The following is a 5,392-nucleotide window of genomic DNA, read 5'->3' as shown; positions in this document are numbered from 1 at the left end:
AAAAGCATAGCTCAAAGCTATGACTAAAAAGAAGAGTGAAACAAAGAGCGAGCAAAGAAGGGGGTTGAAGAAGAGAGCCAAGAGAAAGATTTGATGGTGTCCTGAGTATTTAAACTGGACTTTTGGACACCTCCCAAATGGTGTTTTGACCAATTAGATGTTGTCTTTGCTCAGGGTGTTAAATATTTCTCCTCCCAATTCATAAATCAAAATGTTATCTCATCATTCACATGGTCCGAGTTTTCCCGCTCTTGCCGAGGATACTTTTGGACATGATTTCTAAACAAGAATAATATACATTTGAAATAATTGATTGGAAGAAACGTTTCAAGCAAGAAGATTCAAACACACACATACTAAACATGAATATGATCCCTTAAGCTATTCAATAGTTATTAAAAAGACACACACAAAAAGTGATTATAACATGATAGTCTAATGTGTGGGTTACATACATGATATGGAGTTAAGCAATGGACTGATATTCGTTTATAAGTCTTTCTGAGTTCATTTTGGTGCATCTACATCTGTAAAAGACAGTTTCTGTGCCATTCTGTGAACATGAGGACATGTTCTGTGAAGACCAGAGGTTAAAAGGTCTCATAAGGAATCTCAGTCTGGTCTTTGTCTTCTAGGTGGGGGGAAACCACCCAAAGAGCTTGTGATCGTGATTGCTATCATGGTTTTACATGTGATGGTCATGATGTGTCTTTGACCATTAATACTGGTTACTTGCCCCAAAATTGACAATCTCCTTGGATTTGTCAGTAAGTGTTCTTTTGTTTTAATGCTGTGAGCTACTCAAAGCTGCTAGTTGGTGGACTTGCTTCAGACTCGTGGCTCTAGGGTATCTTGGACAGATTTATGACGGTGTCTTGGGCCTCTTTGTGGAATTCGGCTCTTTGGGTTGTTCAACACCAATCTGATCGAATCTTAAATTGTCAGAGTCGGTCTGATACCCTACAATTTCATGCTTCATCTAGATTATTCAACAGCTCTAAATATTTTTCCTATTACAACAAATCTAAATCTGCTTGTAGCTTTATAACCTTCAGCCTCATTAATTAAGAATAAACATTAACCTCTTTGCTCTTCAGTATCTTCAGTGTGTTTCATTCTGCAGGGTTTGTGGGAGGAGCTTCACTGAACATGAATATGCTGTGTATAAAAGCAGATTTGAGAACATCAACAATAAATCAGTTTCTGAGTTTTTTTTTTTTTTACTAAATGTAAACCTTTAAGCATTAATGTAAGTGATTGTAAATCATTATATCACTATATTAAAAGAAAGTGTCGAAACTCACAAATGTTGTAATTCACACATTCTATACATTTCTGTTTTCTATCTTTCTGTTGTTAACATTTCTATACATATTTTTTTTCATTCTGCACCCAGTATTAGCATACCAGGTTATATCCGTCTAGAAATATAGAAAAAATATAATGTTAATTCTTCTAAATATAAATAATAGTAAGAATGGAAAATTAAAGCATAAACAGAAATTGTACGACCCCCATCTCCATTAACAACTACAGGTAAATAACTACACTACAGCACACAATATATAAATAGAGTTTACTTTTCTAATAACTACATTGCAATAAAGTAATTAATTTATGAACATGTTATAGTTTTATATGTGCAGAAACTGACAGTGATCATAAAATACTCTTTAAACAGAAAGAGTACCACAAAGCAAAATTTAGTTGTATGTTCCCAGTGTCTATATCATGAATCTCGTAACATATAGATTTAAAATGTCCCACGTGGCTAATTATATAGGCTCAATATGAAGTGTTTAGCAGTATATGATCTTAATTTTAACCATGTAAAGAAACTATAACAAATTTGATCTGCCAAAGGCAAATGTCAGAGAAATAACGTTATAAATAAAATCACAGCAGCAATATTGTTATTGTTTCACATTCATTCCCCTCACAGATCACGAGACATTCAGTAACAGCAGCATTATCACTCCAAACATCGACACAATCATTCAGACGAACACATAAAACACAAAATCGCTCAGGTCTGAATGAACTCGACATGTTTTCCTCACAGGATTGTTGTCTGCTGTTCTAAGTTTTAATTAAAGTCAGCTAGTGATGACGTCATCGCCACGAGGCGGGATCAACGGCAAATCATAAAAAAGTGCCAAATGCAATTTAAAACGACAAAACATCTATATAACAACACATCAAACAAAGATAAGGGTTGCTAAGGTCAGACAAACAACCTTGTTACTTGACTCGACGCTGCTGCTGTGTACGAAAGCTAGTGCGGTTAAAGTGCACAAGTTACTTTTTTTTTTTTCAAAACGAATATATAACCTTGTATAAAAATACCATATGAAAAGTTAATGCAGGATTTGAAATCTTTTACAAGATATGAGGGCACAAATTTAGTAGAAAAATTGGCAGTTTCCTTGACATTTCTTAAAAAAAAACAGCAGTAACTGCAGTTCATTATTATTAACACAGACCTCAAGCTCTTAAAGTGTGGTGGATTCTGATTGGCTTAGTGTTAATTTTGTCAGCAATGTTTAATTTAGCCTTAGTCCTGTGTCAAATGCAACTTTTAGTTTTCATCATATTTAGTCAACTTGTCCTGTTTTAGTTTTAGTCAAGTTTTAGTCAACTAAATGTCTGAGAATTTTAGTCAATGGAAACTTGACAGTCTTACTGTATAATGGTTAAAATTATGAAAAAATATATATATTTTGCTCAATTTTGATTGCAATGATTGTTGTCATTTGGGAAATTCATTTTTACACTTCATCAGAAGTTGCTCTTTCACCAGTAAGCACAAATCAATAGAATATCGACTCGTATGCATGGTTTATTTTATAATTCGTTACAGTAATTCCAATAATTCCAAATTGCATTAATGTTTCTCTTTTAAAACCATGGCAAAAAGACGTATTGCTGAACAGAGCTTGCGTAAGTAACGTTTCAATCAGCAAACAACACTCAAATGAAATGTTAAATAGCTGCGGTGTGGACTCATCCTTGATGTGAAGAGGCCTTTAAAATGCTTACAACAATTCCGGCAGCATGTAATCATATTTAGAATAATATGAATATGGTGAGAACTGATTTGTTATGAGAGCTTGTATCATGTTCTCATTTTCTACTTGTACAGAAAGACTGAATCAAGAGGTAGAAGAGGTACTGAAAACACTTGGTCAGTTTGCATGACCCATTCTAAAGTGCAGCACTGCAGCCTGAACACATCTGTTATGCATGCAATATGAAAAAGTAAATAGGTAATGAATCAGAACAGTGTCATAATAATAAAATAACATTATTGTGGGTGATTAATATAAGCATTTAATTTTTTTTTCATCCTTAATAAACTAGCTACAGCTAGTCCTCACCAGGTCAAGGAGATATGATCAGACTACCAATTAAGTTCTGTATCAATGAAAAAGTATTGCTAGTTACTTATAAGGCCCTAAATGGGTTAGCTCCTGCATGCATACCTCACTAGTCTTCTATCACGCTACATTCAATCATGCTCCCTAAGGTCACGAAACTTTTGGTAGAACCTATAGGATAGCAAAATCCACTAAAGGAGGTAGAGCTTTTCTGCAGTTGGCTCCTAAGCATTCATGTAATCTATCTCATAACCCTGTACTTTAGTTATATCTGATCAAATGCACATTTTCATTCTCTGCTTGAAACAACTGAAACAGCAGCTACGCTAATTATTCTCTATCTGCTAATAACGTCTCTAGGTTACGTATGTAACCATGGTTCCCCGAGGGAACGAGACGCTGCGTCGAGTCGCTTTGGGAACGCCCTTGCGTGACCGCGTTCTGAAGCACGTGTCAAATCCGTCCAATGGAGCAGCGAGACGTCACGAGCAGGGTGACGTAAGCACCAGAAAGCATAAAGGCACATCCGGCCGGGCGCAAACCAGCTTCGATGAAGTAGCGCCTGCAGGGATGCAGGGAGTATGGCAAAGAGACGCAGCGTCTCGTTCCCTCGGGGAACCATGGTTACATACGTAACCTAGAGACGTTCCCCTTCAGGAACTCGAGCTGCGTCGAGTCGCTTTGGGAACGAGAATACCAACTGCGCCATACTACCAAGTCCCTGCCTGTGTGTGTGTCCTATGAGCACATCACGAAGAGAGAACTGGGGAACCTGGGGTAGAAGCCAGGTCTAGGTTGTAAAAGCGGACAAAAGTGGGTGGAGAGGACCAGCCCGCCACAGCACAAATGTCCTGCAAGGCCACACCCAGGCTGAAAGCCTTGGAGGCCGCCATACTCCTGGTCGAGTGCGCTCTGACCCCCATAGGTGATGGGAGGCCAGAGGACTCGTAGGCTAGTGAGATGGCCTCGACCACCCACCTACCCGTAGTCTGCTTGATCGCCAGAAATCCCTTCTTTGGCGGACCAAAACAAACAAAAAGCTGATCTGCCTTACGCGACGGGGCAACTCTGTGTGCGTAAGCGTCCAGTGCTCGAACTGGACAGAGCAGATTACGCCTTTCTTGGCCTACTTCCTGGTATGGAGGAGGACAGAATGCCTTAAGTACTATGGGCCCTGGTGAAGAAGTGGGCACCTTAGGGACATACCCGGCCCTCGGGTAAAGGAATGCCCTAACCATGCCTGGAGCGAACTCCAAGCATGAAACAGAGAGTGCCTGAAGATCCCCGATCCTTTTTAGTGAGGAAATAGCGAGGAGAAAGATGGTCTTGAGCCTGAGCAACTTGACCGAACTTCTTCTATAGGTTCAAAGGGGGCATTGCATGAGCCCTCCAGAACCACAGCCAGGTCCCATGAGGGCACCTTGGTGCGCTGTACTGGCCTCAGCCTCAGGGTGCCACGGAGGAAACGAGTGGCAAGTGGGTGTCTTCCCAATGATTGACCACCCAGAAGGGCGTGGTAAGCAGCTAAGGCCGCCACGTATACCTTCAGAGTGGAGGGAGATAACCCTGCGGAGAATCGCTCCTGCAGAAACTCCAGAACTGTACCAATTGGGCAGTTGACTGGGTCCTGCAGTCACTGTCCGCACCATGAAGCGAAAAGTTTCCACTTCAAGGCATACTGTTTCCTAGTGGCGGGAGCTCTGGACTGGAGTACAGCCTCAACAACCTCAGTTGAGAGACCAGATGCTAGGAGCTGTGCCCCCTCAGGGGCCATGCCCACAGCTTCCATAACTCCGCCGATTGATGTAGGAGACCACCGATGTGTTGTCTGTGCGGACAAACGCATGATGCCCCCTTAGGTCTGGAAGGAAGTGTGTCAGAGCTCGAAACACGGCCAGCATTCCCCGGCAGTTGATGTGCCAAAGAGATGATGGCCTTCCCACAGACCCTAGGCAGAGCGGCAACTCATGACCGCTCCCCAGCCCGTGAGAGAGGCATCCGTCATTAGCCTTACG

This window comes from Sinocyclocheilus grahami, unplaced genomic scaffold (assembly GCF_001515645.1).
Source record: "Sinocyclocheilus grahami isolate Dianchi unplaced genomic scaffold, SAMN03320097.WGS_v1.1 scaffold2830.1, whole genome shotgun sequence".
In the NCBI taxonomy this organism is placed as follows: domain Eukaryota; kingdom Metazoa; phylum Chordata; class Actinopteri; order Cypriniformes; family Cyprinidae; genus Sinocyclocheilus; species Sinocyclocheilus grahami.
Note: the sequence above shows the minus strand (reverse complement) of the source record.